Below are 22,294 nucleotides of genomic sequence, written 5' to 3'. Positions count from 1 at the left end.
AAAAAAGTGAAAATACTTGTTCTTGGTTTATCTTCTCATGGAAGATGGTGCTGGATTTGGGAAACTCATGGAATATAGTATTGAATCCCGAAAGCTAGCAACGGCATCTGATGGGCACATCTGCTTTTTCTATTATACCGCGTGATAAGCAACTCAAATGAAAGCATTGGATCTTGATTACAATCGAATGAAAAACTTAAAGAGCTTACAACACTTGTTTAAATAAAAAGCGGGGCTCCAGTTTATCGAAGATCTATCTTTGGCAAACAAATTACATCACTCTTGTCTTTGATCTTCATACGTGTTGAAGATGAACTAAAGAAACCATAAGTGCCATCTTTTGGATACACAGTGACAAGCTTAAACAACTCAAGTGAAAGCTTTGGATATCTACTATGATTGAATGAAAAGCTTCAAATACTTGCAATATTTAAGTTAAGAGCTGTCTCTAGTTGTTGATGGTTGGCATAAAGTCTAGTTGGCCCTTAAAACTTAAAGGAACTCTCTCCCTAGCTTGCCAATTATTGGAGCTAGGGAATAGGCAAATTCGATATGAAATTAGGGGCATTTTTGTTATTGGAAAGTATCTTTCTGATCGGACCGTCATCGTCTTTGAAAGTTGGGACAGAACTTCGCAACAGCTTCTGATTGACCTGGAAGTGACAGTCCCGCTATTTCGTATTAGGACAAGGGGCTTTTCCGTCCATAAAAATTTGTGGGTACGTCGCTGCCGGTCGCCTCGCTTTCCTAAAACTTTTCCGCTGCAGGTGCTGGGGTACGGAGGAACATTTGAATGCCCAAAAGGGAGGAGGAAATAACAAGGTCGCCACTGGCTGCGTGTGGATGAATCAGAGAGACAGGCACGGTGATGTCTCCGGTCGAACAAGGGAGGCCTGGGAAGCGTTTTGATGTTTAGCCCGTGAATGCTCTTCTTTGTCTTATTCTCCGCTGGTAAAATTTAGGTAGATTCAGGTTCTCTTTCTCTCCTTTTATAAAATATAATCATATATAAATATTACAAAGAGATAGAATATAATAATATATAAATATTACAAAGGGAGAGATAGGGGTAAATTTTGAATAGATTCAAAAAATGGATGATAGTGCTAGTGCAATCGGTATATATATATATATATATATATATGAAAAAAGACCCACCATTAAAGTAAGAAACCAATACCATATTCATTAACATTAAATATTAAAGTGTTGCAATTTAATCTTGTAGATGTCATGTTAAGAGTGATAAGATATAAAATATATATATTAAGTTAATTATTTTTTATCTTAATATTACTTGTAATATTCTAAAAGCAAGTGTTTATATACAATCAAAATTTTGGTACTAGAAAAATCAAATTTTTTTATATAAAAATAACACGAGTTAAAAATATACTTTATATTAAACGAAATGCTTACAAACAAATTAGAATAATTAAGCTTGCTTAAAATGTTTTTAACGTAAATTCGAGTGATCTCCTTTTTGTCTTTTACCTCTCTCTCTCTCTCTCTCTCTCTCTCTCTCTCTCTATATATATATATATATATATATATATATATATATATATATATGTGTGTTTTGCCGCCATGTTTTTGAAGCTCATGTCGATGCGTTGGATGACGTGTAGGTTGTGAGTTTCTCCCTCACGAATTGCTGCCCTTCTCTTAATCGGCTGTTAAGTCACCTGGCCGCCTACCCATTTGTCATGTTTTCTTCACAAGCCTTTTCCTCTTAGAACAAATGTTCATTTTCAGGAACACGGATTTAATGAAAACTCATCAAGTCTGGATTGTTTATTTCCCCAATTGGAACTTGGTGCTGCACCCACGTATATATAGTATACAAGTTGTTGCTTCATATGTACTTATTTTTGCAATATTAACCATAAATTTGCCAAAGTGTGGCATAATTTTACATGGAAAACTCGCCTCAAACTACAGACAAGAGAACAAGTGAAAAACAACAATAAAATATTTGTTGTTCTTTTAGGAAAAAGCGATAATAGCAGTAGGCGAAATATGTTACCTCTATTTGTTTTGTTTTGGAGAAAAACTTGGAGGTCGTATGGCAGCAAAAAGTGAATGTTTTATAAGTCGGCCCAATATTTGAGCAAATTCACAAAGCATTAAATCTTGTGTTCTATGAATATGTCATAATCTTTACGTCGGATTCACGTAATAGTGTTTCTACTATCAAACTACCCATAAGACAAACAAGAAAATATTTACTTGAAAGACTACTGCTATGGGTTTTCTTATTTCTTCATGGCCTTTCTCTCTTGCTGTGTTTGTTCTCCTTGATTCATAAATGGGTTCATTCAACAATGTTTGCAATATTGTTGCATTCCTTTTCTTCTCCCACACTCCTATTGATGTGTTCTTCTTCTTCTTCTCTTGTTTTGTCCTACCATCCATGTTTAAATATTGTATGCTTCTTAAAATGGTTATCTGATTAAGTTGGATTATTGCAACATTGTGTGTTATTCTTGTCTAAATTAATGTTACATTTGTTATTATCAAAGTACATCATAAAGAATTATGTATTTCTGGTATTGCTTGCTTGTGGCATGTCACAAGGAGGATAATCATTTGCTTCTTTTTTTGCACTTGGGAGTTCAAAAGACTTCTGTGTTGTTGAATGTAGCTAATATTGATAACCTTCCTTAGAAATTTGGGATAGTAATGATGCATGGTGTGAAATAGTCCACTCAACAGCCCATAATTGGGAGAAAGGAGCCCCGTTTTTTGAAGGAGTGGCATTTAAGGAGGAGGAAAAGACAAATGGTGATGGACAAGTTTTTTGAGAGATATTTGCCTGGATTCATTTTGGGGTTCAGGTCTCTTGTCATATACATGCACGGGCATTGCACATTGATGATCTTGAAGGTGTCTTTCACTATTCTTCTAGATCTTCCATACATGACACAGAAAGTGTTGATCTTGACTGATGATCTTGTTCAACATCATGTATAAATTGAGATTATGATCTGTATCGACGTTATCTATCTTTCATTGCTTTTGAAGATGATTTATGTCTACAACAGTGCATGCAATCTGACCACATGTGATGTTTAAATTTGACCACATACGTCTACGCTTTTGCTTGTTATTGTTGTTTATGTGCTACATCAATCTTTCTCTTCTATAAAATCTGAAAATATGTTTTTTATGTCAAACTAAGAAATATATTTCTGAAAATCTGGAAATATGTTTCTTTATCATCAAACACTCAAATATGTTTCTGGAAATATATTTATCAATCATCAAATATTTTTCTCATTCCATCACCATTATTTTATTTTTTATTTTTATTTTTATTTTTTTTACAAAAACCGGGGTGAAACACATGTGGTGAAGGGGCAATTCTGTATAAAATGCCCCTTAAATAAATAGTGAGTACCTTTGGATCAAATATGTCGACATGTGCCACTACAAACGACTTGATAAAGTGAGAGGGCCTTATTTTTAAGCAAGAACTTCCATCAATGTTGTACCTAAACCTAATTATGTTCCCTTCTAGACTCAAGGGACGCGTCATAGCTATAATAGTAGACTTGCTTAGTGCCTTTGCTTGAAGGTGGTCCCTACCATGTTCCTACAACTATTGTGCTTCTCATAGTATATGATTCTATCGTGCTTGTGTGATTCTTATGCAATTGTCATGCTTCTCGTCGTAGAGTCTATGTCATCATATAACACAAAAATGTGACACAACACAAAGATTCGGTATTGCCAAGGTTTTTTTCTTGCATAGATTAAGCAAATAAGTGCTCACTGGCTACTGCATAAGCTAAATATAGATGAATGCATAGCATGGAATACATAACACTACCTAGGGGCGGAGCCAGGGGCCAGCAGGGGCCCTGGCCCTCCCTAAATCCCAACATACTCATTGTAATTTTTTTAAAAATATTTTATACTATCAGATTTTTTCAATATAAGCCATGATAATGCCAGATAGACCATCACAGACTAGAGCAATAAAAAAACTATTGATGGGAACGAAAAATCTCAAGGAATATTGTCAGTTCATGCAAAAATAAGATGGTCACTATCCAGAAGTGATGACTCGTTAGCATTTAAATGTGTGGCTGAGATGTCTTCTTTTCTTAGTGCCATCTGCTTTTATTCGTTCTGCGTCTGCTTTATTCACTGCTTGCCTCCAGAACAAACTCCATGACGTGTGCAACTTTACCAATCTCTTCATATGTTTGGCAATATTTAAACAGAATATGTTTACAGCAAGATTTCAACAGAATACGTTTATCTTGTCCAAGTTATCAAAGCCATCGTCATGGCTGCTGCGCTACCCAAAAGAAAATTTCCAAGGCACCGTCCTCGTTGGGAGTTTCCTTTCCATGTAAAATCTTAACACCGTTTTTTCTACGCTATCAATTAGCGTAGTGAAAAACGGTATCGGCTTAAGGCCAAAATGTATTGTTAAATAAAATTAACGCCTATCACCTTATTTTTTTTTGTTTCATAAGTTAAAAAATAATCCAAAATATTTCAAATTCAATGACAAACAAAAAGATAAAAAAAATAGTAGTGGCTTTTATCGTATCAATAGGGGTTAATACAATGCTTGATTATCAACCGATTTGCTTGGATAAGGAGCGATATTGATAAAATAAATCATATATAATTCGATCATATCATATCCCTAATGTCCAAGTAATTGATTATTTAGGTTTGAAAATAGTCAAAAGCTTCAAATCGAGGCCTTATGGTATATAAATTGACCTCACATTGTACCGAAATATAATAATATATGAAAGAGAATATGGCGTAAACCGAGTCAATTCATTTTAATTTTATATTGAATTTGAGTTGGTATGGCCACATGTTGTTATTATTACTGTTATTAAGGTGAACTAAAGTCCCGTGCTGAAATTGAATTATAATTAGGTCCAAGTTTGGCTAGGCAAAAGAATTTCATCTTAGGCTTAATGAACTTTGATTACGTTATTACCTTTAAGTGATTGCGTTAGGTTTAAAAAAGCCTAACGCATTGCTTGGAATCAGGTTGAAAATTTGGTTTTCAGTGTCAAATCAAGTTTTTATACAAAATCTTACTTTCTCTTTCTCTTGGCTGATAAGAAGATCAGGTTTTGGAAACTTCACGGAGAGGGGGCAATGTTTTCACCTTTCCATCTATTTCACTTTACGGTGGCCATTTTTCAATTTCCGGCCACCAGTCGACCAGAATGATATCACGCCTATACCAATTCGAACAACCACGCAAGAAAAGGATCTATCTTTCTTTTCTAGAGGACTATCAATATATAAAATGGAAATTGAATTGACCACAGTCACTTTACATGGATCTTTTTTGTTTGCAAACCAAAATTTTGGCATCCAAAAAGAGTTAAGTTCAAGTAATTTGCAAATCTAATTTCTCGAAAAACTTGATTTATGTGCAAAACCTGGTCTGCCCTCTATCATCCAAAGGGGGTCTAAAACGTGACCGGTGGTGCTCTATACCATTCTTAACAATCCATCCTTGTAAAAATAAGTTCTACATTTCCTTCTTTTTTTTTTTTGAGGCATTTGGTTTCTCCCCTCAATTCATTTCGCTTGAAGACAAATTAATGAACCCCCTAACTAACCGTTGCCAACAATTTCAGTTTGAAGCAAACCTCAGCAAGTTTTCCCTCGTCTAGTATGTCAAAAATACTAAATAGCAGCTTCTCATATACTTTAACATTGAGACGGTAACCATCGGCCCAGTGGCAGACATCACATGTTAGAAGGACCAGTGACAGGCATCACCTGTTAGAAGATCACCACGTGCAGGCCTCTCAGCAAGTGCAGGGGCAATATCCCTCAGAGATCCGAGGCCTTAATTTTCTTTGTATTTCACCTGCAGAAGATGGAAGAACCTATAACAGAGAAAATAAAACAGAATAAGATAAAGCAAAAACAATTTCAAATGCATTGAGCAATTGAATTAGGGAGAAAGGATTAACTATCTCATGTATAAGTTAAAGAAAAGGGAAATATTCAACTACTAGAAGGTTATACCTCAGATTCTTCAATCTTTGCCAAAAGGGCTGTCAAATCACTTGGTTTATGACCTGTCTCAATATACGGCACCGCAAGATGGTGTAGAAGTCCTTCTTCCAGTATATTTAACTACCAAAGAAAAATAGAAAAAGCAAAAGTTGACTCCTAGCCAGGAAAAAAAGATCTTACAGCTACATCTTGAAGAATCCGCAGACCACAAACCTGCCTTTTCTACCATTTTAGATATGATTTTTCGCTAGAAAAATCTGCCTGTGAAATACAACACCGTAACTCTAGTGGCACCAAGAGGGTGTCCATCCTTTTCCCAAATCTACCATTGAGTGCATGAAGAAAGCCTTGTCACATCCGGGGCACCTAAAATCTGAATAACCAAGCACTCCAGAAAGGAGAGAAAATAGCCATGCAAGCATCGAGAATAAAACTGAAAGCCAGCATATGCTTTTGAGTGAGAGTCAAATCTAAAAGAATCAAAGGCATACTCAACAAGCTATGAAGCTCAGTCTATCGATATAAGTTGCTATAGACCCCCATCCAATTGTCAAACGAACAAAGCCAACAGTTGGGCTGATCTCCAGTATAAGTCACAACGGTGAAAGCATCACCGGTATAGCTTTCGGGAACTGAGTCACCACTAACGACTATAGCAGTGGAAGAGGTCGCCGCTACAAATTTATAGTACCGGCGGATGTTGTCACCGGTGGAAGTCAGCCTATAGTTGACAATACCAGCAAATATATCACCGGTGGACGTGGGTCTTGCTCTATAGCAGCGTTTGCTATCACCGGTGGAAGCAGTTGTACCGGTAAACACTAATCGCTATAGTACAAGAGTACCAGCGATAGAATCACCGCTGCAGGTAGCTATACGAGTGAATAAACTCACAAACAAAGAGTAATAACGGTGGTGCTCCACACCATGATTAACAATTAAAAATGAATTCTACAATTTATTGACAGACAAATTAGTGTATCCTCTAACCGTTCTTTTAGGTAATATGCTTAGTGTAGATCCACAACTTGATGTAAATTCAGCATATGCTTAGTGTAGATCCACAACTTTTAGGTAATATGCTTAGTGTAGATCCACAACTTTGATGTCGACCTAAACAGCTCTAGCCTTTATTCTTTTGAATGTATCTCGACTCCCATTCTACTCAAAAGCTCCCGAGTTTAGCACCCTCTATGGCTGAGTACAGATACTTTTGTTACAAGGGAGATGCAATGGAAGGACCGTCCTAGTGAAAAGGGGAGGGGACGTCGAAGGTAATGCACAGTGACCATGTGAAAAGTTGCTCTTTAAACTAAATTGGCCTAGGGTAGATGACAACTGAATATAAGGAACTCATACAACAACAATCAAATCATGTCATTTGCGTGCTCCCTCATTGGCATTGGCCGTTGCATCGGCAAGCACATAGCTAATTGTAGGGTCAAAGGCGTTGGAGTAGAAGATTGAAGCTAAAGGTGTAACTTTAGACATTTTGGCAGAATGCCAAGGAACAGAGGCCTCCATTTTAAAATGGGATGTCCATTTTGCTGTACCTAAACACAAACAAAAAATGACATGTGGCATGCAGCGCAGTTCGTGAAAAGAAAAGAATGAGAATGCATCCTTAGTGGTGACAAGCTTGTTGAGTAATATGAATTACCAAGTATGTTTTTACATCATGCTGCTAGAATAATAATTCTTTCAAACTTCAGCTGGTTTCATGATAAAGCTAATGCCTACTGAATAGACCTAAAGTTCTAGCCGTAATTTTTCATTTGTACTTTGTTTTTTACCCATCTTGAGTGCAAAATCATCTTCACCCCAGGATAATAAAGATCAAGCTTTAGACAGCTAATACAATAAGGCAAGCTGCAGCACCTATAGCTTTGGGGGTTTCAGCTTGTTTACCAGCTCTTAGCACATACCACTCTTTGCGGCTGATTCAACTTATCACATCAAAAAGCGTAAACCATTGTCAAGAGTATTGTTCCTGTAGTTATAACAGCAGAGGGTTTTCTCGGTGGCAAAGTTGTTCTTTTCGGGAGAGCAAATCTGAATAATTTTTTTAAAAAAAGAAAAAGATTCTAAAAATTAAGTAAAAATAAAATAACAAACTAATAATAACTAATAAGACATAAAAGATAACTAGAATAAGATGATAAAAATAATGTTTAATGATGATAACAACAACGATAAATAATTTGGTTTAAGTTTAAAGTGCAATCCATGTCCCATGATGATATTAACGTCAAAAAAGTGAAAAACGAAAAACATGGGAAAAAAACAGGTTTTTTTTTTTTGTTTTTTTCAAAAAAAGTGTGTTTTTTTTTCAGTTTTTTTAACATCAACATCACCTTTCTCTCGAAAAAACATGATATATGTGAGAATGGTGTAAACTTCAAAGCGTCAATCAATGGACGGCAACTCTGCACCGCTAGGTTTGAGATAAAGAAACTAACTTTCAAGGCCATGTAGTTTAATGACCAGCTGCACACGTACTGCCAAGTTCTCAACCTTCCCACGTGGCAAACCATCACCATCTGAAATAAAAAGTTCCTGCATGCATAGAAATGAACGCCTAAATCTACAGGCAAAACATGCTTGTCAAGAAATTTCTCCTTGATTGACAGAGAATCGATCATAGATCGAAATTGTACAAAGAGACCTGAGATTTGGGAGTAATATGATTTGACAAACAAAAACCATGTATAACTTGATTGGAGGAATTCAGGAACCTAATATTACTAAATAAGTAAGTCAATTTAGGCAGATGGCTGTGATAAAACTAGTAAAAGCCTATGCAAACAAAGCACCAAAGTAAGGGCCCACACGAGTTATCCAGTCCTAGAACAACAGACAAGATCATCAAATCAAAGGAACGTAACTTTGAGTTAACAATTGCTCAACTTAAGTTGAAAAACACTAATGCTGTCATGCAAAATAAAACATCTAATGGTCAAATTTTGACGAACTTGGATGCCATGACTATCTGTAGTAATAAATGTTGGGGACTTTTCCCTAGCAGGTTGATTTACAAATGGAGTGGGAGTCCTCAAGCCCACAGCAAAGAAAGACAGTTCCAACTTCTTAGTAAAACTTGGGAAACGAAATTGAGTTCTATTACTACTAGAAAATCTGCAGGGTCCTCATTTCCAGGTTGATCTACCACAGTAGGAGAAACTGCATAGATGTACAACCTTGAATACAGTTAACTCAATCAGAACCAGGTTACTCAGGTATTATTGACGAGGCCTAAGCCAACTGAGGCACAACTAGAGAGTCAGAACCCCAATTGCCATTCTTCATTGCATATGTCCTCAGTTGGATTAGTAACCGTAACAGCATAAACCACCAAATTTTCCAATGCTTCAGGGGAAATATTTATTGCTAAAAGGATTACCTTTAAGATTTCAAGATCTTATTGGAAAAGTCTAGCATCACTTTGGAAGAAGATTCGCAGCGGACCATCATCAAGTAAAACTCGAACTAGTCCGGCCTGGCAAGAGTGGCACAATTTTGTGAACAGAAATCCCTTTTTATTTTTCAAGTACACAAAAAAATACACAATTTTCAGACCAGCGATGCATGAAGAAGCCCAGATACAAGCCTGTCCCTAAGTGGCTCCACGATAATATCACATAGTTGGATGAGCACCTGAAACAAACAGGAGTAAACTGAACAAAAGGAAACACATAAGTGTTTTATTCTAAATAGGAAAAGAAAACACATAAACAGATGCACATTATTGTCATTGTTGTTATCAAGCTATGCCATATTTACATAGGATCAACTTTTATTTTTTCCATTGCCAATTTCTCAATTTGGCAACGAGAAAAGGAAATCAAGACATGTGAACCATCAACCAAGGGAGTCGTCCAAGGGAGACACAAATTGTTTGACAAGGTCAGTTCACCTGGTCAGCCTGCCAAACTTTCAAACTGTGTGGTTGTTGTTGTCTCCATACTCTTTTCAGTTTTAAAAAGGTTATGATGCAACCAAAGTGAGCAAACTAACAAAACACCTTTTATTCAACCTATCACAATATATCAGCAGAAGGAGCCTCTAGAGTAAGTTTCAACATGTAAAGGATATGTGTCTTCCATAAACCAAAACAACAGTTAGATTTGGGTATCTATCCACGATTACATCTGAACAAGATCAACCCAATCCAGCCCATATAACTAAAAAATTTTCTAATGCATATATGCAAAAGTAAAGCATATGATATGAAAGTTTCATAGGCAACCAAGTCAAGTTAAAATCCAAGCAAAATATATATATACTAGACCTGAACAGATATTCTTGTATTTGGAATTTGGATCAATCTAAAGAATTGGATTGTCGTGCCCATACGAGTATTAAGGTTTTTGTTGGCCAAGTATGTCATAAAGGCTGCAGAGACCTTCCTTATGCAGAATTCTATAATTTCACAAAAGAAACAGTCTCTTGACAAAACTGTATGCATTATCTACAACTGAAAATTCTGAAAGGTCTAGTTCTACAACTAAAAGGGGATCAGCTTGAGTTGTTGGCCAAGTATGTAATAAAGGCTGCAGAGACCTTCCTTATACAGAATTCTATAATTTCACAAAAGAAACAGTCTCTTGACAAAACTGTAAGCATTATCTACAACTGAAAATTCTGAAAGGTCTAGTTCTACAACTAAAGGGGATCATCTTGAGCATATACTACGGAAAATATGCTAGCATTCAGGTGATTCTTAGTAATATTGTAGTTACACTGTTACAGCAAAAAAAAAAAAAAAAGTTGGCAGGATTATGTCATCTTTCCCCCACTTGATTTGTAATCTATAACTATAATGAATACGAACTTCACCAAAATCATCTTTGACAGAAGACAAGAACTTGTGAACTTTATTTCTAAATTTCTAATATAGGTGCAACTAGCTTCAGGAATTTATGAGAAATAACAAAAGATACAGCTTACCCCATCAAATGATTCAATCAGTGCTTCCAACCTGGACTGAGAAGCACTGAGTTTATACAACCCATCTATGAATAGTTCCCTTAAATCCCAGAAGACATCTTCGTTCCTGAAGAGGTAATACCATGACTTGACTGAAAAAGTTGAGAATCTTTGCATAAGAGTGAACAAATATGAATACTTACCTGTGAACTCACAAATTTTGTCTATTGCTGCATTTATGTCTTTCCTTGTTCCATCAAATGCATCTGTTTGGCCGTAATTGATATTATGTAAAATAAACAAACAAAAATTGACAAAAAAAAAAAACATCAGCTGGCATCATTGACATGCCATCACAGTGCACATAAACACTGCAAATCAGACAGCACCCCTGTAATGTAAATACTATAAATCAGACAATACACTTTGCATTTCATCTGCCCCAGAAAAAAAACTAATAATTCAGCAATTCCTAGAATAGTGAGCATAATTGCCAGGGTATAGATGCAACCAATGCAAGCTAGGCTTAGTATTTCAGAAGATTACTAGCATTCAAATTTTCCTGAGGCGCTTTACTTGACCATCTCTCCCGAATGCTATCTTCAAATTTGTTCAAGTGGCTGATGACATACACTAGTCATCAAAGAAACATCATGTCATACGACTTGTACTTGAGTGCAGCAAGCAATGCAAACTTGAGGTGACTGTTGAATGCATATCCAACTCCTTTGTGCAATACAATATGCCGATGTCATGCTAAAACATGAAATATAAATATCAAAACTTCGTTAAAACTAAAAGCTGGCTGCACCATAATAAATAGCTAGTTGGCCGATCACCAGTTGGCACTCAGCAGGTAATTGGAGCTAATGATGGTCTCAAGAAAGCTATCTAATAGCAGAACAAAAAAAGATGAGAGAACTGGTCTCCACCCCCACTCCTCCCGGCCTTTATTCCATTTTTCACAGAATCATCAGAACAAAATGTCCATGTTTACATGTGATGCGTCCAGAAGCTAATCACTTCCCAGATATAGTTTATTTACACAAATATGCAATCCATGATAATCTGCGTACTTAAATGTGTAAAACATTATAACAATCTTTAAGCAGAAGATGAAGCATTTTCCCCACAGCATCTTAATAGCACTCACATAAAGAGAGTTCAACTGAACGCATAGTTTGGCGGTGGAGAGCACATTGATTTGGCTAGATCTCTGAGGATCAAGCATTCGAGGATCAATGAAATCTTTCTTGACAAAAGCTTTAATCGCATATTCTTTTTTTTATACCGCGTAAGGATAGGCAAGGGTGGTACCAAATCATTTTTTGTTTCCTATAAAATGACGCTTATCTCTCAATAGATGGGAAGTAAACTATAAAACAGAACATAAAAGTTAAAATCTTAATCTTCTTTTCAGTATAAAGAAGCATGAACTTTATATCCTAGAAAATTGAATTTTGAGATTAAAGCCTACTTCCTAGCTATGAAATTACAAAAAAGTCATTATGGAAAGTTGGTTTAATTAATGAAAAAACTAAAATAATAGCAGTGGGGACTCTCAACAGAAGCAACCTCATTAGAGAATCTAAACAAGTTTAAATTATTATAGCTTCATATTCAACTTTCGCTCAGAAGCTGGAGAGAATAATAAAAGCAGGATCGCAACAGGCAGAACTGAAGGTGACAAACAGGTGCAGTAAAATGTTAAGCAAGAATCAAGCTCACCTCTCTGGTCAACAACATTCCTTGTGTAAACTTGAAATGCATTATCAAGACCACGGAAGAGGCTATCCAATTCTGCGAGCCTCATCGGCCTTTCAAGGCCAAAAACTGATCAGCCGTCTACTTGTTAAGAAAAGAAAAAGATATCAGACATATGAAGACATGAAAAGTTTTCTCTTATAAAGCATGAAGTAAGCAGAACCAACATTGCATGTCAAGAAAGAACATTAAAGAAAACATGCCATGCCATTGCTGAATATGACAATCCACAAGTGTTGGCAAAGAACATTCAAGAGCACACAAGTCAAATATAGGAGAAAATGCTTAAACAGCTGCAGACTGCCTCCTAGAGGAAAACCTACTGGAAGCCTGGCAGTTGATTCTTTTCTTTAGAATAGGACCGGTATCAAAATGAACTGATGAACAGATCAAACGTTCATTAGTAAGACATGGTAACTTTAGTATACATAAGTGTTAGAGACACCCAAAGATACACCTGCATGACAATCCCATGCAGCAGTTCTACGGCAAAAAAGGAGATACGTGAAATTTTCACCTCTAAAGTCAACATATCAAGGAATAGAATAGAAACATCATCCCATGACCAAAATCAGCTACAAGATTTCTTCTTCTTCTTTTTTTTAGCTACTCCAATACATGCATGACTTTTTGCATCCTGTACTATGTCGATACAGGAGTCCACAGTTGTGGAGTATTGGTAACAAGACCATTGTGCATCAATACACTTCAAATGCCAGTAACTTCGGAAGAAAAAAAAGGAATTCGACTAAATGTAAGGTTGAAATGCTGAATTTAGGACTGTTCATGAAGTATTCCCAATAAGTATAAAAAGCTAAAATAATTCATAAGCATACCAAGGATTACTTGACCTTTAGCAAATAGGCAAACTTGGGGGCATGGAAAAAGGACTCCACATGAGTTTCCCTCAACCTTTAACAAGAGAAACGTGGAAGTTCAAAGAATCAAGGCAAGTTTTGGAAAAGGTGTTTCAAGCAGTGAAGGAAACCTAAATTCTTTTCAGAAATTCTCAAGAACACACCAAAATATTTAAAAATAATAAAAACATGCCTAATGCTATTCAACAAACCCTAGTTTTTGCATTGTTGATAAGAAACGCCTCCTGTTAATTGAACCATAGATTGTTCATTAATTACATTAGGTTAATGAGATTAAATTATTAAAATTGCATCAATGTAAACAATAAAATTTACAACCGACCACTCAACCTTTGGGCAATAACAAATGGATCATAATTTTTTGCACCACAATAAATAGGCTGCCATCTTTTCCATGAAGCTTACAGATGACTACCCCTTCTAATAAAAAAGACATCAAAATATATACACAATTCCATTTTAACCTTTCTTTGAATTTCTTTTTAAAAAATAAAAATTAAATAAAAAAATAACGAGCACCACTCTCCTGCAAGGGGAGACGGTGGCCATCCATTGATCTCCACCAAATGGTTAGGATTGGGGCGGCAACATCCAATTCCTAGTTGTTCAGGGAGGATCGATTGCTCAATCCTCGCTAGAACAGACAAGGTCCCACTCACTCCCTTGCCATTGCCCATGTTCAGAGCACCGGATAAGGATTGCCAACTGCATCGGTTTACTCATAGTAGTTAGTTTCTTTCAGGTAACCCACATGGTTGAATGTACTATTATGAGTCCATATCCATCATTACGCCTGAACAACAAGCGAAGCAACTCGAGCTTGATTAGTTAAAGCTCAACTTGAGCTTGAGCTCGAGCTGCCTCTTTTGCTAAACAAGTTGAGCTCAACCTTAAATATAAGCTCGAGCTCATAAACGAGTCGAGTTTGAATTGTCTTTACTCAACCCAAATAAGCTCAATTCGGCTCGATTTAATGTATATAAATCACAATTTCATTTTATGTTCAGTAGATTAGGTTAAACGAGCCTAATAAAAATCTCGTCATTTAGTGGGCATTGCAGTTGCTAAATGAGCCGAACTCAAGCTTCGACTCGGTGTATCGAATCGAGCTCAAGCTGACATTGTCAAGCTTGACTTGAGCTCAAGCCAAGCAGTCCCGAAGTCAAGTCAAGCTCGAGCTGGCCGAGATCGAGCTCAACTCGGATCGTGGAGAGCCCTATCCATGACCATATTTCTGATACCAATATATTTGTCAAATAGTATCTTTCGGTTCTGTCATATGCTCTTTTCCCTTTTTTTTGACATAAAAATATGAATGGATAGGGTATGACCAACTCAATGAGTACACCTGCACCACCTTCCAAGAGTTGGTATTAGAAAATAGGGTATATATATGCATATATTACTTATGTTTATGTATGAACAATACATATACGAATATAGGTCAATATATGTGTTAATAATGTATTATTGATGGGACATCTTAGTTAGGTTTTACGCTTTATTTTCTTTTTATTTTTTTCTTTCTTCTTTTGTTCTAGCCAGTGGCTAGTGTTAGAATGTAGGTATCCCAAATGTATACATATATATATATATATATATATATATATATATATATATATATATATATATATATATATATATATATATATTACATATATTAGTAATCTAATACATGTTTTATATTACATCCACCTTTCATTTTGTTTATTACAATTGTCTATTGATCCATTTCATGAAAATATTTCTTGTAATGACCATTCAAGCAATACAAATTGCAGAATTCAGCTGCTACTGTTCATGCGTTGGCACAAATTGCAAAATGACATTTTCAAGTGTACAACAAAAAACTATCGAGCTCAATACATGTCTATATGATCAGTAGGTTAATATCTATGGTGAAAAAAAAAAATCAAATAATAGATTTGGCCCAAAACTATAAAAGGTAGAAAATGGATGTATTGGGCAATTGCAACAAGTTTATGTTAATCATGTGAGAAAAAGTTTATTTGGATGAAAGTGTCTTGTTACAAAATTTTCATATCCATAGTAGAGCATTCTTCTAAACAAAAAAAAACTTAAATTGAGATAAATATATACCTTTTGCCCGGACTTTAGTTGAATCCAGGACTCCACGAAGACTCGAATGGAGGTTTAGGATGCAAGGCTGCGTACTGAAGATGACCCCTCCATTTAAGAAAACTGACCAATCGATTCAATTTTTTGGCCCAGTGATTAACAAAACCTATCCTTTGCAATCCCCAGAACAAAATACAAATCTTCGATTTTGTTTCACTCTCATCACACATGCACATTTAAACAAATTCAGGCCATGGGTTTTAATTTCTTGAATTTTCGTCCATGGGTGTCTTTTTTTTTTGTCAACGGATTCTTTTGCACATGATCTTGCCTGTGTCCATCTGTTACGATCCATTTAGGGATCGTGGGGGGGCAGTAGTAGTTTATTTCTATTAGGTTCTTGCTATTTGATGTTTTCAGTATGGATCTGATTTCAGTACGAGTCGGTCCAGTCCGGACCCGTTATTAATTGTACTTAAGCTTGAGATTTACCCTAATTAAGGATGCTTGTTGATTGCCTTTCTCTCTCTCGTTCCTTTCTCCCTCTCGACTTTTGTTAGCCGACGGCTAACAAATGGTATCAGAGCCAGGCATGGCCGCGCCGCCGCAGACATTGCCGCCGACGTCCGATGAGCAGACACACCCGTCTTCCACAACACCGCCCTAGCAGCGGTGGAAGCGCATCGCGCCTGGACGGAAGAAACGATTATCGAAGTGAACCGCAGGCTGCAAACCATGGAAGGAGTGCAAGCCGAGGCTGAGGCTCCTCTCCACACCGCCATCGCAGCGGGTTTTCGCGATCTGCTCCAGCAAACCCCCACCCTTGGCAGCGCTCCGCTCGGCGACCCCTATTCCAGCAACCGCTCACCAGCCCATGCGGTCCTCACCAGCTCGCCGACACTCACGGCGCCAGGCTCCCTCCACGTGCCTAATACAAGCGTGTCGGGGCAGGATCAACGTACGTCGCCGGTCAGCGCCATACCTTTTTTTCAACCGGCCATCGCGACTTTACCTCTACCGCAGCCTTCGATCAGTGCAGGCGCCGCATTTGGGTCTTTTGGATCGACCGTGCCCACTCCCAACGTACTGCCCACCGTTATGTTGAACTCTGTTACCGGCGGCACTAACAACGTGGCACTCCCGGGCCGCAGCAATAGTCGAACGGACACCACTGCGGGATTCCTTCCGACCTCCTCTACTAGCTTTTATGGAGGTATTGATCCGGCGCGCTTCAAGCACGCCAAGATGGACTTTCCCCGATTCAGCGGAGAAGATTTACACAGCTGGATATTTAAAGCCGAGCAGTTCTTCGAGTGCCACAGGATCTTGGAGACGATGAAGGTGTCTCATGCTGCCATGAACTTCGAAGGGAAAGTCATTCGTTGGTACCGATGGCTGATTGATCAACACAGACGGCCAGATTCGAGGACCTTGATCAGCCATGGCGGCGCGTTTCGGACCTTCAACTTATGTTGATTACAATCAGGAACTCTCCAAAATACGTCAGACGGGGTCGATTGAAGACTACCAAGAGTGTTTCGAAGAACTTAGCAATATGGTTCGAGGATGGCCAATAGAAGCTTTGATTGGTACCTTTGTTGGGGGACTCAAAGAGGAAATCCGTATTGAGGTGCAAGGCATGCGACCCCTCAATTTGCATGATTGTTTTGCGATAGCCCGTATGGTGGAGGAAAAGCAGCAGCGATATCAGAGTCTCGGGAGAGGGGCAGCCGGGGTTCGTCCTCACGGGGCATCAACTACGAATTCGAAAATACAACCCGGCCGGGCGAACTTAACCAAACCAGCAAACTGCCCTTTTATTCGCCGTCTGACCCTAGAACAAATAAGGGAAAAACAGCGTCAAAATATTTGCTTCCATTGTGATCAACCGAGGACACTGGGCCACGCATGTAGACACTTTCATATGTACCTAGTTGAAGAAGAAGGGGAGGACGCCCCGACGGAGACTATTGGGGAACAGAGACAAGATGAAGAAGAGTTTGCCCAGTCGCCCGAAATATCTCTCCATGCCCTATCGGGACATGAAGTGCCTCAATTGATGCGAGTTCAGGGCCGACTCCGCGGTCGGAAGGTCAGTGTACTTGTGGATACAGGGTCCACGCATAACTTCATCTGTGAGAAGTCTGCTAGAGCCCTGGGGTGCGAAGTCGACCAGCAGCCGGCTTTCGATGTGGTCGTGGGAGATGGAAGCACCTTAAAATGTAAGGGGCGGTGCACCGACGAGAAACTTGAGATACAGGGCCATGGTTTTCGATACAATTGTATACACTAGCAATGGCCGGGGCGGACCTCGTTTTGGGCATCCACTGGTTGAAAGGGCTGGGCGAGGTCGTATGGGACTTTGTTAACATGAGAATGCACTTTACACAACCGGATGGGAAGCGCCTCACTCTGCCAGCTACTCCAAGACAGCTAGTTCAAGAGACCGCCACCTCCAAAATGTTGCAGGGAGCAGCTGCTTCGTACGTGCTTCTCATGACCAGCGCCGAGGGGAAGGAGAGGTCAGAACCCGCCCTCACCAGTGCATGACAACCGGCCCTGTTGGAAGAATTTTCGGATGTGTTCAGCGTCCCTCATGGGTTGCCTCCTTCACGCGCCTATGACCACCATATAGAGCTACATTCCGGGGCCGATGCAGTGAAAAGGAGACCATACAGGTATAACCCGACCCAACGTGATACACTAACTCGATTGGTGCAAGAAATGTTGGAACAGAGAATTATACAGCCTAGTCGCAGCCCGTCTGCGTCTCCTGCCCTCCTGGTGCACAAGAAGGATGGAAACTGTCAGTTTTGTGTAGACTACCGTGCCTTGAATGCTCTAACAGTGAAAGATCGTTATCCCCTGCCCATCATGGAAGATCTCCTTGATGAACTCAGAGGGGCAGCCCTATTTTCGAAGCTGGATCTTCGAGCTGGGTACCATCAGATACGGATCGCGCCACAAGATGTACCGAAGACAACATTCTTAACCCCAGATGGACATTATGAGTTTCGAGTGATGCCGTTCGGCCTCACCAACGCTCCTGCGACGTTCCAGTCACTCATGAACGATATCTTCCGGCCATACCTGCACAGGTTCGTACTGGTCTTCTTTGATGACATCCTTGTATTTAGTGCAGACGAAGAGGCGCATTTAAATCATCTACGGGAGGTGTTCTCTACGTTGCGACAACACTCCCTTCACGCCAAACTCTCTAAGTGTTCATTCAGCATGAGTGAAGTCACATATCTCGGCCATGTGATTGGCAACGGTAGCGTGAAGATGGAAGAGGCTAAAGTCTTGGCAGTGCGTAATTGGGCCATTCCTCAGTTCGTTCGGGAACTACGCGGGTTCCTAGGACTGGCAGGATACTATCGTAAGTTCGTGTGCAACTTCGGGAGTATCGCAGCGCCCTTGACCTACCTCACAAAACGGGATCAGTTTCGATGGAATGACCAGGCCAAGGTGGCATTCAACCAACTCAAGGAGGCCATCACCACAACACCAGTTCTACGCATGCCCGATTTCAACATGCAGTTTGAAGTGGAGACAGACGCATCCGACACAGGAGTGGGTGCAGTTTTGAGCCAAGATCGACATCTGATAGCATTCTTTAGTCGCGCCATGGGACCCACGTTCAGCAGCAAATCAGCCTACGAGCGCGAACTCATTGCTATGGTATTGGCGGTTCTTAGATGGCGGCATTATTTGTTGGGTGCGAAATTTGTGGTGCTCACAGATCATCATAGCCTGCGATACTGCCTACAACAGAAAACATTAGTACCGGCGGTGCAGCGTTGGGTGATGAAACTGCTCAGCTTCGATTTTGAGATTAGGCATCGCAGCGGGAAAGAAAACCCGGCAGCAGACGGTCTCTCTCGACAGGGGTAGGAGGGGTACGGCTGCTGGACGCTATCAGCCATTCAATGCAACATTTGGACAGACATTTAGCAGGCCCATCAGTCAGCAGCGTCAGTTCAGAGAATACGAACTGACCTTCTACAGAATCCGACGAGACAGTATGGGTACGAGTGGCGCCCTCCTTACCTCTACTTCCGTAGCCGCGTATTTATCCTGCCCGAGACAAGCTTGGTAGGTATTTTAATCTCACATTATCATGACTCGAAGGACGCAGGCCATGAAGGAGTGGAAGGGACTTATCGACGTTTAAGGATGACGTTTTCTGACCGAGAATGAAGCGCGTTGTGCGGGATCATGTGCAACAATGTGATGTATGTCAACGCAATAAATATGAGGTCACGCGACCTGCTGGCTTCTTACAGCCACTTCCTCTTCCTGAGCAAATTTGGGAAGACATATCCATGGACTTCATAGAGGGATTACCCCGCTCTCAGGGAAAATCTGTTATATTGGTGGTAGTAGACAGGCTCTCTAAATATGCCCACTTTGTAGCACTCTCACACCCCTTTTCAGCCAAAACAGTAGCGCAGACCTTTCAAGAGCACGTGGGGAAGCTTCACGGTATGTCACGCTCCATTGTAAGTGACCGTGACTCGATTTTCCTTAGTGCTTTTTGGCAGGAGTATTTCAAACTGCAAGGAACTCAGCTTAAAATGAGTACCGCATATCACCCGCAAACGGATGGGTAGACAGAGGTCGTAAACCGAAGTCTTGAGATGCTTTGTGGGGGAGCGACCCAAAACCTGGGTCAACTATCTATCATGGGCAGAGTTCGCTTACAATACCAGTTGGCATACGTCCACGAACACCACCCCTTTTGAGGTAGTCTATGGGAGCCCTCCTTTGACTATTCGCCGATATCAATTGGGGACAACACGTGATGAACTGGTTGATACGGAGTTGAGGTGTCGCGATGTGATTCTTAAGGATCTTAAGGAACACCTGTCAGCAGCACGGAATCACATGGTGATCCAGTACAACCGTGGCCATCGAGCACTTCAATTTCAAGAAGGGGATTGGGTTTTCCTAAGACGACCTCCCCAACGATTGCTAGGTATGCGAGGGGCAGGCCAAAGTAAGCTGTTGTCAAGGTATGTTGGTCCTTATCAGATTTTAAAGAGGATTGGGAATCTTGCCTACGAATTACAGTTACCATTGGGCAGCACCATACACCCGGTCTTTCATGTTTCCAAACTCAAAGCATGCCTCAAGCCACCGACAGAAAGTGAAGTTGTAGCCGCCCCCGCCTTGGCGATCCCCTCTGGCATCCAACCCCTACGTCGAGTAGGAGTACGCGTCTCAAAGTGAATGGAAAATGGACGGTACAGTGGCTGATTGAGTGGCTCTCTGAGGAGGGGTTATCCGCGTCATGGGAAGACTCGGAGGACATACAGAAGCGGTTTCCATCATTCACACCTTGAGGACAAGGTGTTATTCAAGGGGGGAGTATTTGTTACGATCCATATAGGGATCGTGGGGGGGCAGTAGTAGTTTATTTCTATTAGGTCTTGCTATTTGATGTTTTCAGTATGGATCTGATTTCAGTACGAGTCGGTCCAGTCTGGACCCGTTATTAATTGTACTTAAGCTTGAGATTTACCCTAATTAAGGATGCTTGTTGATTGCCTTTCTCTCTCTCGTTCCTTTCTCCCTTCTCCTTCCTCCCTCTCGACTTCTGTTAGCCGACGGCTAACACCATCAAACGGGAGCATAATCAATGATCCCATATGCTTGTTGAGTGAGAGTTAAAACTAAAAAGAATCAAAGGCATACTCAGCAAGCTCTGAAGCTCAGTCTATCAATATAAAGGTGTATTCTTTCATTGTGCATATGAGATCACAACGGATCTTAGAGCCATGGATTTAAGGTTGGATAAAACCCCCATCCACCCCCCGCCCCCCCCAACCCCAACCCCCCTCCCCTTCCCAATCAGCCTTAATCTATGGTTTTTTTACATGTAAAGTGGATTTAAGATCCACACTACAAATACAGTGGACACCTTTTAATGCAGCCTTGGATTTGAGACCCGTGGCTAACAAGTGAAAAAAACAAAAAAAGAAGAAAAAGGGAGGATCCTGGATGCCAACTTCATGAGAAAAATAAATGACATAGTAAACCAGCTTAGTTAGAGAAGTAGATGACAAAAAGAAGAATTAGATACTTCATCTTTCAGTAGCGCATTTGTGTCATTATAACAATTCACAATTCTGTGAAATGAGTACTTGTAGCATAACAGGTACTCCATGGTCCAGATTTGGATCAGATGCAGATCCAACCCATTTCCTTAATGTATTTGTAACCCTAAGTTCATTTTTGCTGTGGATGATGAACATTTTTTTTTAATCTTTAATCACAACACATTATGTATGAATGCATAAAACTATTTTGCTTGATTTTGTGGATCGTGGATCACTGCAATTGAATACATATGGGCCATGAATGCGTTAAATTTTTGTGGAGTGTTGTATATGTACACACACACACACACATACATACACATGTATATACACACATGCACACATATAAATAGCATTTTTTGAAATTTCTGTATTATACTCTCCATACCCGTACCTAGTATGAGTTAGCTTTTTCATCAACATATTGAAACTTTCAGAGAAAAAAGAGCAGCGAAATTGCAAAGCAACAAAATGATCTCAAATGATAAGAACAAAATCATAACAGGTGGCTACAAAACAAGAAAATCCTAC

General features: G+C 39.5%; 1 pseudogene; it reads right to left on the bottom strand.

Moving 5' to 3' along the window:
• Positions 1–5,486: 5,486 nt before the first annotated feature.
• On the bottom strand, positions 5,487–12,754 carry LOC116255228 (protein unc-13 homolog; annotated as a pseudogene).
• Positions 12,755–22,294: the final 9,540 nt, after the last annotated feature.

This window comes from Nymphaea colorata, chromosome 5, assembly GCF_008831285.2.
Source record: "Nymphaea colorata isolate Beijing-Zhang1983 chromosome 5, ASM883128v2, whole genome shotgun sequence".
Classification (NCBI taxonomy): domain Eukaryota; kingdom Viridiplantae; phylum Streptophyta; class Magnoliopsida; order Nymphaeales; family Nymphaeaceae; genus Nymphaea; species Nymphaea colorata.
The sequence above is the reverse complement of the archived record's forward strand: the minus strand, read 5'-3'. Positions and strand labels throughout refer to the sequence as shown.